Source organism: Megalobrama amblycephala, linkage group LG11 (assembly GCF_018812025.1).
Source record: "Megalobrama amblycephala isolate DHTTF-2021 linkage group LG11, ASM1881202v1, whole genome shotgun sequence".
NCBI classification, from domain to species: Eukaryota; Metazoa; Chordata; class Actinopteri; order Cypriniformes; family Xenocyprididae; genus Megalobrama; species Megalobrama amblycephala.
In genome coordinates this window covers 1,312,496-1,325,787 of record NC_063054.1, presented here as the reverse complement: position 1 = coordinate 1,325,787, position 13,292 = coordinate 1,312,496, and the positions used below count along the sequence as shown (strand labels likewise).

Genomic DNA, 13,292 nt, shown 5'->3' with positions numbered 1-13,292 from the left:
ATGAACAATGGCTTCCTCAGCTCCCAATAGATCATCCAGTGTCAACACAGAACATTTAGTTGTTGCTACAAGTCTTGAGCACTAAGACAGTACACTGCAATCCTGCTTGTTCATTGGAAGTCCGTCATTTATAGTCTTTTGCTCCTTTTTTCAAGCAAATCCTTTCCAACAAGATTCTTTTCAACTTGAGGAACCATGCCACTGCTACTTTAAGCCTCCTCCACCCAGAAAAGTAAGTAATTAGCTGGTCAGTAGGGTTAGACATTTCATTCACACTAATAACATTTACTGTGGTTTCTTGTTTGACCTCTAGGTCATCAGAATCAATTGAGACATTCAACATGTCCATAGGCCAATACTCCTCTTGCAACCACAAGAAGGCTGGACCGCCAAGCCACCTGTTGTTCTTTAGAAAAGTTCCAACCTTCATCCCTCTTGAAGCATCATCTGCAGGATTGTCCTTAGAACAGACATGTCTCCATTGTGAGGGTTCGACTGTTTCTCTAATGGTTGCAATCCTATTAGCTACAAATGTATGGAAACGCTTGTCTGTGTTGTTAAGGTACTTCAGTACCGCTGTATTGTCAGTCCAGAAGACTGAATCTTCCAACTTAATATTCAGTTCTTCTTTCAGCATTGCATCTACCTTGGTAGCAAGAACTGCTGCTGTCAACTCCAAACGAGGAATAGTTATAACCTTCAAAGGTGTAACTCTGGCTTTACCAAGCAAAAAAGCAATATGAATGCGATTCTCAGAATTTAACATTCTGATGTATGTTACTGTGCCATATCCATTTGTACTGGCATCAGCAAGATTATGTAATTGAGCATACTTAAGCTCTCCAAAAACCCTAGGCTTGATACACCTGTCCACAGAGAATGCAGCTAGCGACTCCAAATCCTCCAACCATCTCTTCCACTGGCATAATATGTCCTGTGGTATGGCATCATCCCATCCACAACCTCTCCTGCAGAGTTCTTGTTGCATCATCTTGGCAGACAACATAACTGGCGCCAGGAACCCCAGAGGATCATACACAGAGCTGGTGATTGAAAGCATACCGCGTCTGGTAAAAGACTGCCGTTTTACCTCCAACTTGAATTTGAAAGAGTCAATTTCTACACACCATTGTAGGCCCAATGCTCTTTGAAGTGGAAGTTGATCTCTGTCTAAATCTAACTCTTTCAAATCTTTAGCTCTTTGATCCACTGGAACAGTCTGCAAAACTGCACGACTATTACTGATCCATTTTTCCAGAATGAATCCCCCTTTCTGACACAAAGCAATGAGAGCCTCCATTGTCTTTATAGCTTCCTTTTCTGTAGCAGAGCTTTTCAAGCAGTCATCCACATAGAAGTTTTGCTTGACAGATTGAATCACATGAGCTGGAAATTCAGACTGATTATCGTCCGCAGTTTTCCTCAGTGCATAACTTGCACAGCTTGGAGAGGAAACAGCTCCAAATAAATGCACAGTCATCTTATATTCCTCAAGTCTCTCAAAAATGTTTCCATCTGGCCACCAAAGAAAGCGAAGAAAATTTCTATCTTCTTCAGCCACCTTTACTTGATGGAACATAGCCTGAATGTCACCCATAAAAGCTACAGGTTCTTGTCTGAAGCGGGTGAGAACTCCAAGCAAAGAGCTGGTAAGATTAGGACCCTGTAGAAGTTTATTGTTCAAAGATGTTCCTTGAAATGTAGATCCACAATCAAACACTACACGAATAGATCCCTTTCTTGGATGATGGACACCATGATGAGGGATGTACCATGTTTTCCCATTTTCACAGTGCAGCTGTTCTTGAGGTATCTGTTCTGCGTAACCCTTGCTGATGACATCATTCATGTATCCTGTATATTCTTGATGAAACTCATGGTTATTAAGAAACCTTTTCTTCAAGCCAAGGACCCGTTGCTTTGCAACAGCAAAGTTGTTAGGCAAATAGACTTCTTGGGTCTTAAAGGGCAATTTTAAACAATATTTCCCATCTTGAAGAATTGCTGATTGCTCCATAATTTCCATAAACCTGATGTCCTCCCTGGACATTTCTTTCTTCACATTGCTTTCATTAAAGTCATGATTGTACTGACTGATTAACATTTCCTCCAATCTGCGCACAGCAATCTTATTCACTGTAGCAGTAGGAATCTACATACCTGATGCACCACTGTTTCCATTCAGTGGACCATTAACAACCCATCCCAAAACTGTCCTAACAGCATATGGGCCAGTCCCACAGCTGTTGACTATCTCCCAAGGTTCCAATATCTTGGGAGCATTGATACCAATTAGCAATTGCAATTGCTTTTATGTTTGGAATGCGCACCTTTGATAGGTATGGGAACTTTGCCAAATCTTCAGATGTTATCAAGTTGTCAGTACTTACTGGCATTTTCTGCTGTGTGAGAACCTCAGGAAGTTGATAGAAATTATTGCCATCCACACTGGATACTTCCAACCCAGTCAAGGAGTAAGCTGGAACTATAGCTTGTTGCCCCATTGTACTTAGCAGAAATGTGACCTGTTTACCCGAAATATTCAGTTTCTGCATGAGCTGTTCTGAGCAGAATGTAGCTGAACTACCCGGATCCAAGAATGCATAAGTTTTTATAACCTTGTTTCCTTTGGTGGATTTAACTTGTACTGGGAGAATAGACAATGCACATTGGTCCTTACCGACTCCTGTATGGCCACATATTTTGGAAGAATCGAACTTATCTGATGAAAACTGTTTCATAGCTGCTGATTGCCTTTTAATATGAAGCACTGTAGGGTGAGCTTGATGACAAACTTTGCAATTCAGGCACCCTTTACAATCCTTGCTCATGTGTCCAGTATATAAGCATGCAAAGCAAACTCCTTTTACCCTAAGAAAGTCTATCTTATCCTTATGCTTCTTTGAACTGAACTGATCACACTCCTCCAATGAGTGATTGTTAGAACAGCATAGGCAATTATCCTTATCAGCATTCCCAGAGTCTGATTTTAAACTCCCAGATCCTAACACTGAGTCCATGGTTGCCACTGTAATAGCAAAGTTATTTCCCTTCATTCTTTCTTTAGGCTGTTGTTTAAATCTGGTCAATGTTTTCGTTCCAGTGACACCAAATGATGACTCCTGAATATCGCCGAACAAAGGGTCAGAAAGAATTCGAACATAATGTTCTATGAATGTGACTGTAACACGGTTAGTAAATGTGGGAAGAAGGAGGCGGGAACCGGCGAACGTTCAACAAAAGTTTAATCTCAAAATAAACAAAGAACAAAACGAAAGTAATGCCGGCAGACCCTCGCGGACGTCTGCCGGCCACACAAACATAATAAAACATAAAATAAAGTCCAGACCTGGTCCTCTCTCGTCCTTCACTTATTTATTTATTTATTTAATAGTTTATTTGATAGGGACAGATACCACCAACATAGATCATTATAACAAAACAATCTGATGTCTGTATCACAGTGTGTATAGCCAAAGGCTAATTTGCAACACTTGTCCCTAGAAGGGCCTTTAACAATCAGAAACAATAAATACAACATAATATCTAAAAACCAGTTCATACATTAATAAAACTCAAATAAAAATACTCTATAACTTCCAAACATACACAATATATTCACAATATTAAAGGTGAGTACAAATCTGATTTATCTTTAACCAAGTCATAAGCCTGGAAGAAAACATTTTAAAATCAGGAATAGTTTTAATGTCAGGTGGCAATAAATTCCAGAGCTTAACGCTTCTAACAGAAAAAGCTGTCTGACCAAAACTAGTCCTGCAGTATGGAATTTTACAATCATGGTTTGTATTACTTCTCGTAACTCTACTGCTGTTCTGTCTCTCCACAAATTTACTTAACGGCTCAGGCGATAAATAATTGATACATTTATACAATAATTTACAAAAACTAAAATTAATAAATCCATCAAAACTCATTAAATTATATTTCTTAAGAATAGTACAATGATGATATCGAATTGGTTTTTTGTCCATAATTTTTATTGCACGATTGTACAATGAACCAATAGTTTTAATTACAGTAGGAGCAGCCTGTGCCCATGCTGTCACGCAATATGAAATATGAGAAAATACCATAGCATGCATGTACAACAGGGCTGCCTGGTTTGGAATGTAATTTCTAATTAATTTAAAACAATTAAGGTTATTTTGTATTGTTTTTGAAATTTTCTTTATGTGTTTATCAAATTTAAGTTGAGAATCTAAAACCAATCCAAGATATTTAAATTCTGTAACACAGTGAATTTTTCCATTTTGTAAATTAATATTAAAATTTCCTTTTAAATCATGTTTCCTAATAGAAAAACACATAGAAACTGTTTTTGACAAATTTAAGACTAGCTGATTTTGACTAAGCCACTGTTGAATATGAGACATACATACAGACAATGCCTCTGCAGCCTGTTCAGGCAACTTAGCAGAGATGTAAAGAACTGCATCATCCGCATAAAGCTGACAACTGGCCCCTGAGCAGTGCAGAGGTAAATCATTTATAAAGAGACTGAACAGCAAAGGTCCTAGTATAGAGCCTTGTGGAATACCCATTTTAATATTTGAAAAGGCAGATATATCATGATTTATTTTAACACCCTGTGCTCTAGACTGAAGATAAGAAGTAAACCACGTAACTGCCTCAGCAGAAAAATTAAAACCTAACATTTTAGATAAAAGTAAGCTATGATTGACCGTATCAAAGGCCTTTTTATGGTCAATAAAGACAGCACCCACCACCATGCCCTTATCCAGGGACTTTTTAACATTTTCAATTAAACAACAGTTTGCCATTTCAGTTGAATACCCTGGTCTGAATCCAAACTGCTGTGGGTGGAGGAGCTGTCTGGATTCTAGATAGTCAATCAATTGTGCTGCTACAACTTTTTCGATAACTTTAGATAAAATTGATATAGGACGATAATTACACATAGAGTCCTGACTTCCTGTTTTGAATACTGGGATGATTACTGCTTTTTTCCAAGCACTAGGGAATGTACAGGTTCTTATAGATAGATTAACAAGATGTGTCAATGGTTTGACAAGAACATCTCTATATTTTTTAAGAAAACAACTATTCATATTATAAATATCATTAGATTTAGAATTCGAAAGTTTATTAATTATATCAATAACTTTTATTTCTTGAATCTCTTAAATATGAAAACAATCTGTTGAAACAACTCTCGCAGAAGAGATTTGACTATCTACAGGTTGAAAACTTTGTGTCAATTCTTCAACTGATTGTAAAAAGTATGAGTTAAACTCATTTGCCATAACAGCACTATTAGTTATGATATCACCATTGATGCTAAGTTCTGTAATCCTTTTATGTTTATTAGATTTGTTAGTCATATTATTTAAATGCTTCCAAAGTAAATTACTGTTTCCTTTAGCATTATCAATTAGTTGTGTATAGTATGTAGCTTTTGCTTTACGCAGCTCAAGTAAAACTTTATTTCTTAGACTTTTATAATTCAAAAGATCAATATTAAGTTTTGAACGTAATGATATTTTTAAGGCCAAATCTCGCTTTTTCATAAGTTTATGTATTTCATTATTAATCCAAGGTACAGTTAATTTTTTTTGTCTAGATTTTATTTGCTTTGTAAATTTTTGTGTTAATCTTGTAATAGCTGTTGTCATGGCATTACAGCACTCCTCTACATCCTCTAGAGCTGTAATCTGTTCCCAGTTTATGTTATAAAATTCCCTTTCAAATTGTACAATTTTAGATTTTGGGATAATGTTTTTTATTTTTTCACTATCAGGTTTACCAAAATACTGCAAACGTTTTCTAGTTAATTTCCTAACAGTTAGGATCATGTTATGGTCCAAAAGTCCTGTAATAAGATTATAAGTCTGTGTTATACGTTCAGGCTTATTAGTAAATGTAAGATCAATAAGGGTCCTAGTCTGTCGAGTTATCCTTGTAGGTCCTACAATCATTTGTTGATAATTAAGTTTTGTAAAGGATGCTTTTAATTTTTGTTTACAGCTTTTATCAGACCAATTAATATTAAAATTAATTAATATTAATTATAGGCCTCATCCCAGGGGCACGGCCTCGAGCTCTCCGTCCCACCTGTCACTAGGCTCCAGCACCACCGCCTCGGGCAGCCTCTCGCGGTCTTCACACTCCCGCGCTGCCCGAACTCCGCAGCACCGCGATCCCCCTCAGCAGCGAGGGCTCTCCGACAGCATGTCCCTCCTTCCTCCCGGGTTTCGGCACCAATGTAACACGACAGGAACCGGCGAACGTTCAACAAAAGTTTAATCTCAAAATAAACAAAGAACAAAACGAAAGTAATGCCGGCAGACCCTCGCGGACGTCTGCCGGCCACACAAACATAATAAAACATAAAATAAAGTCCAGGCCTGGTCCTCTCTCGTCCTTCACTGTAGTCGCTCCTCCTTTTATGCTCCTGGAGCTCCTCCGTGAGGGATTCAAGTTCCCTCGCGCCGTTCCCTCACGGCTCTCGCCCGCCCTGGTCGCCACAGTGACCAAATCAATAAAACAAGCTCTACAGTTACATGTTTCCATTATGTCATAAGCAGTTATTCTCCACTGATCCCTCAGCTTAAATGGCAATTTGGAAATAATACTTCGCATGTTTGTAGGCATATCCATTTCTTGCATATACTGAAGCTCCTCCATTGCATTACAACAGCCACGTAAGAACAAAGCATAAGCTTGCAGTGATTTCACATTTTCAGACTTCACAGATTTCCAAGCCAGAGCCTTTTCAATATAAGCAGTAGCAATTTTATACTCGTTGCCAAAGTGTTCTTGTAAAAGGTTCTTTGCTACTGTGTAACCACGATCCGGAGCCATGTGTTGACAGCTACGCACCAAATCTTGTGGCTGTCCACGAGTAAATTGCACTAAATAGTACAAACAATCTGCTTTACTGGCCTTTTCTTCCACACCTTGTTCAAAAGCCTTTATAAAAGTTCTGTATTGAAGTGAATCTCCATCAAATGTGGGAATATCTCTTGGTGGCAATGACATTGAACGCTGTTGTTGAAGTAAGGCATTTGAAATCTCATTTTGCTTATGCATGATGTTAAGTATACCATCAGGTATACTCTGATCAACGACGACATCATTTTTGTTCTTTGATTGGGAGGTTGTATGCGGTGATGTTCCCTGTGCAACTGTTGTTTGTTGTTGTTGATTAAAAGCATACTGTTGGCTTGTAACAGTGTTAATTCGACTCTCACTTGTTTTAGGTCGCACATCAATTACTTTGCCAGGTGGTAATGAACAGACACTTTGTTGAACCGTTTTCACTGTTCCTGGATTGTATTCAGTTGCCATAGGGTTTAATCCTTTGCCAGACTTCCTTTTACTTCTTTCCTTTTCCAAGTGAGAATTCATGACACTGGCAGATCCTTGAGAAACGCTCTTTTGTTCAAAAGCCTCTAAAACAGCCAGTTTAGCAGTGGATGCAGCCAATTCAGCCTCCAAATCGAGCTGCTCCCTTTTCCTCCTTATTTGCTGCTCCTGCTCCTCAAGAACCGCCTAACCTTTAAAGCTGCCACACGAGCAACAAGTGCAGCTTTGTCTGCTTCTGCTTTTATCCTTGTAGAGGATGTAGTGCTTTGTCTACTACTGCTCATGCTGCTTTTATGTGAATGTTTACTTTCTATATTGGACACACAGTCATTGGGATCAACACCATCATCAATAACATCACATTCTCTTACAAACGCATTTCCTTCATTAGACATGACCCATTGGTTTGTATCAGCAATGCACTCATCATTAAACATCATTTTTGCATTAAACCATGTTTCATGTTCTTCCCTTTCATCAGGTGACAATAAACCCAATACAGATTTATGAATGTTTTTTGCATGATCACATACATTAATGAGCTCTTTAAGTGCACTTTGTACCTGTAATATATCACCCTTTTTAATAAACTCCTGCAAAGATTTTCTTATATTATCTGCCTTATTCAATTTGGCTTTTCTGCCAGCTTGCAACTTATCCAATTTATCAGCTAATGCTTTATATGAAAGCTTAACCACACGTTTTTCAGTTTGCACTTCCACATTGCTAACCACACTGTTTGTTTTACTAACAGTTGACACATCAGAACCCACAGTTTTATTTGATATTTCTTTGCATGCCTCCATAAGAATTAGTCTGTTTTAATAGTTCGTTGCAACAAACAGTCAATACCAAAGTTTATCATCTGCTCGCGTCGGCGATCAGACCATTTCAATTATTAATTACGTGTGCACACAACTGAATGGCCATAAAACAGTGTAGCGCTACACATACCTCAGTGTGTTGGGCGCCGTTAGATGATCCGATGTTACGGTGTTCTGTAGCCAACTTTAAAAGTTATGAATCCAGCATCGCGATGTCCTTTAGAATGATGGTAAACAGCAGGCAGGAACACTCTTTGCCGCAGGCATTAATCCAGCAACTCCCGTTAACACCGCGTCTTCCTTCTACTTTGATATATCCAAACGTGCCGAAGTTTCACACAAAGTTCCACATGATTGCAAGGTTTTTGACTTAAAATTGTAGGAGCCAAGTCTTATACTTTAGCTACTGAGTTGTTTGATTCCGGAGAAGTTGGTTTGACTCACTTTCTGGTTGATGACGTGTTTACCTTCTTGATAAATGACGCTGAGACCATTCTTCTTCTTCCATATAAGTTAGCTTTATTTTTCCTTTGTTACCATCGTGCACGTATTCAACTGAAGCACAAGCGTGCCTAACACCATATCAAAGCAGTCAAAAACCTGTTTGCCCTTCCAGGTCAAACACCTGCTTACCCACAAAATGCAGGCTGCTTATATACACACACACACATATACAATTCCTAATAATCACAGCGCCACTCAATGGTCATAATGAGAATAACACATTTTGGCTCCTACAATGATCTTAAAAAAGAAACTCTGCAGCCCAACGTGAATTAATGTAAAATCAGATATTTTATTCTAGATTCAACAATTATGAACCAATTCTGTAAACAAGAACCAATTGTTTTATACAGACAAAAACTTTAACAACAATTGACAACAATCATTTGACCAATCATATCTAGAACTTAAATTATAAAATGTATTATAAAACAGTATCCAATATTAACATATTCAGTGTAATGTAATTATATTTATGGAGTGTCTATTTACACTGACTCCGCCCACCAGTGTCTTATTGAGCCAGACAAATTTACTAAAGAAACCTGTCATATAACAGGATCATTAATGTTGAGAGAAAGATGAGTGATGTGAGCTTTTGATACGACCAACCCGAGTTCAAATTCTCCTGTATCTGAACTCATTCTTCTCCCTTTTCCCATCACATATCAGCTAAGAGAGGTGTTTACTTTTAAAGCTGCAGTCCATAGATTTTACTCTTTGTCGCCATCTCTGTTCAAAACTGCAATTATCATCTTTACGTGGGTTGTGCTTCGGCATGGCTCATCGCGGATGAATCTAATGTTTTGAGGAAAATGTGTGGATGCTGTCATTTGGAATCACAGATTCTACTTTTTGAAAGAATTTTCACCGGAAAATGTCATCAGAACAAGTAAGTAATGTCTTCCACTTTAGTTCTGACCAACTAATGCAAGAAAAAGAAAAACCATTGCAATAAATCACGCTGATTAAATCTAATGATCGCTTAGCTCATACCACATCAAACCGTGCAAATTATTGTTATATTTTGTTCACAAATTGTTAATGTTAACTAGGGATGTCCCGATCAGGTTTTTTTGCCCTCGAGTCCGAGTCCGAGTCATTTAATTTTGAGTATCTGCCGATACCGAGTCCCGATCCGATACTTCTATAATACATCAAAAAAAGAATAAAGAAGAGCGAAAAAAAAAAACGTTCCAGGACGTTCCTTATTTTTTATTTAATTACAAACAGATCACTTCTGTGAGGTAGCTTGAACAATCAAGTAATAAATAACATAAATTGTTCACTTCACTTCACTTTAGTGCAACAGTAAATATAAAAAAGGCTAATATAAAAACAAATATATTTGGTTTGATTTGGGTATGCTGCAGTCTGTGTAATAACTAAAATAATGTTTATATATATCATATTTTCTGGCTAGTTTACTTTAGTTTTTTATAATACACCATACTTTAACCCAAACTGAATAATAAAAAAAAGTTTAAATGGGTAAATCTTCTATTATTATTTTTGATTCTTAATTTTCTTTTCTGTCATACTCAAATTCTTGTTAAAACACATTAGACATGCGTATTGTGTGCATTTTGAACACTTTTTGTGTGAAATTATATTTATTTTGTCCATCAAAAGTGTGCTTTCACTTTAATTACGCGTCAGCAGCGCAGCGTGTGTCTCAATCAGCTCCCTAGTTCAGTAGTCAGAGCACTGATCAGGGTATCAGCCACATTCACTTTCATTATATACTGATTCACGACCTAGGGAGCTAGGGAGCTGATTGAGACACAGGGATAGACTCGGTGCCGAGACGATCGCGGCACTGCTGCTTACGCGACGCTCCTGCCTGACGCTTTACGAGCTGCTCCTGCTGCCTGTGTGAATGCATCCGTTGGTTGACATGCACGCTGAAAAAAATATGCGCTACTCACGCGCCGCTTACGCTTGCAGTGTGAAACAGGTAGTGATGGGAAACCGAGGCTTTCTGAAGCGTTTGAGGCTTTCATCAAATTGTGCCGAAAAAAGGTTCATTACTCGAAGCTTTTAACACAGTGCACATTAGCGACATCTGGTGGTCAGACTTGTTTTCTCCACCATATCTAACAAATGGGGAGCAGATTTGAAAAAGCACATGACCAGACAAAGCTTCAGAAGTCCGTGACACACGGAATCACTCTTGTTTTGGATCAATACAGTTCTATCTGATCTAAACTAATCTCATCTAAATTAATTTGTGACAATGAGACCACAACTCCTGTCATGTGTAGCCTATTCAACGGATTCACATATTGATCAATAATATAAAATACACAATGATGTGATCATAATTGATCATTTGGGATGAGCAGTTTAACCCTTATATTCTGTTCATGGTCTCTGAGACCCCAGCAATAAAACATGATTAAATGCATTTTCCTTTTATGTATCAGGTGAAGCGCCAAATTTTTCAAACCAGCTGTCCCGATTTTCCGATACTGCATGACGTTTGAAGCTTCAAACGTCATCAATCACGTGGTATTGTCATTTCGATACAAGCATCGGTACAGTGTGTGATACAATAGTGCTTTGAAAACTGCGTCGGAGCATCGGAGCCCCGGTATCAACTGTCCCATCACTAGAAACAGGCCTAACTCTGTGCCACCGCATCACTAGATGTGTTAAAAATAATGAGAATATATATACATATATATCCGAGTCCTGATCGGGAGGTAACGTCCGATTCCGATCGAGTCTGAAACCACATGATCGGGCCCGATTTCCGATCACGTGATCGGATCTGGACATCCCTAATGTTAACAACATCTGCATTGTGTGACTATATTTAATGTGTATTAGGGCTACCTGTAGATTTCCATTTCTGTGCAGTCTGATCTCTAATTGTCAAACCAACAAATTAATGTTCCTTAGAGCTGTTTCTTGTGTAATCACACGTATCTGTAATCAGATGCATATTTAAAACTGGAATATAATCTAATTTCAGTCACATACATGTGTTTCATTATCATCATGCACCATTCAAGACTCTTTTCTTTTGCAGGACACAAGCTTTGACACAGAGATATCTGATAATGATGTGGGCAGTGAAAGAGGCAGAGGAAGATGGAGAGGCAGAGGCCTGGTTTCAGAAGATGATGCAAGGAGAGCTGCAGACCTGTCACAGCAGAGGTTAACAGACATACAGGTTTGTTTGTTTTTTTTAATTATACACTTTAAAATATTATTTTCCCCATATGTCTGACATCATATTGTTGCCTTTTTGGTCTGCAGTGAATGACCTAGGCTTCAGTCAACGGGGAGAGATCCTTCAAGAGGTTTTAATACAGCATCCTGCAATAATGTTTTAGAATGTGCTACACAAGCAACAACCATTCCTTCAGCATCATCACTACACTGGTGTACCTGGAACAACTGCAGAGAGATGCCCACAGACATGGAAAGAAAATGTTGTGGCCAGCGACCAGAGAGGTGTATAAGCAGGACAGGTACCTTTGAAGTTTTGAGGTTGGTCAGGGACACACGTAATGATATTCTTGCCTTGGAAGACTCTGCTGAACCAGGCACAGATAATCAAGAGTCTCGATATGCTGCATACAGGCAGTATGTAGTTTGGCAGTATGGTGCGTTAGGTGGGGGCCATAGAGTGGTCATACCAAGTTGTTGTGTTTGGTGTATTAGAGAGAAATATCCAATACTCAGGATTTATACTAAATAGGCTGTAGCACAGTTTTTTTTTAGATACATTTCTTTTGACCTCAATATTAATACATAATAATGTTGCACAATAATAAAATATTCAAATTTGCATTTCTACTTTAAAAATTCAATGCACCACCTCATTTTACATAGTAATGCAAGATATATATTTTATTCTAAATTTTGTTACTGTATTAGGGTATACTGTTTTGGTGCAATATCATTTGTTATGAGTGTCATTTTGTGCAGTTTAATTCTTTAAATTCTGTCCCATTCTTTGTATGTAAACAAGTTATTAGAATACTAAAAGAATTGGGTTTTTTTTGTATTTAATATTCTCTGTGTTACAGGATTACAACTATAGTGTCTAATGTATACTTGTTTACATGTTTCAAGAGGCTACAATAAAGAAATGCAGAAATCTTGAGCTCCTTATCAAATCTTTTTATTAAACTGACCAAATCAGACTGATAAAAACTGCACTTCAAAATAGGCTGATCTTTACTAAACACTGTTCAAACTACATACACATGTTCCTACAGTGTAGATCCTACAGTGTTAAATTACTAACAAACTGTACACTGGCATCTTTACAAATATATTTTAATCCAGTAGTAGAGTAACAGCAAACCACCTAGGTGTCACGGTTCACTAATCTGCTGTCTCATACTGTTGTCTGTGTGAGGGTTTTGGGTGTGTCACCTGATTGTTCTGTGTGGGCGTCGCCGCTGATTACTGATCAGCGGCAGCTGTGGCTCATTACATCTTGCCTATTTAACGCCTTGTCTTTCGTCTCATGTTTGTCAGATCGTTGTTTGGAGTCCTGGTGTTTGTTCCATTGTTGTCTCGTGTTGTATGTTCCTGGATTGGATTTCTCGTCGCTGTTTCCTGTTCCCTGTTCCCGTCTGTTTCATTGGATGACTC

The 13,292-nt window shown here is 38.1% G+C and overlaps 1 protein-coding gene and 1 long non-coding RNA gene across 2 annotated transcripts in view; one reads left to right on the top strand and one right to left on the bottom strand.

Moving 5' to 3' along the window:
• The window catches only part of LOC125278864 (NACHT, LRR and PYD domains-containing protein 3-like), a 98,362-nt gene that overhangs the window by 47,923 nt on the left and 37,147 nt on the right, over positions 1–13,292 (bottom strand).
• On the top strand, positions 10,577–12,840 carry LOC125278876. Its single transcript, XR_007187283.1, has 3 exons — positions 10,577–10,635; positions 11,300–11,856; positions 11,943–12,840. It is a non-coding gene; the product is annotated as an uncharacterized LOC125278876 (long non-coding RNA).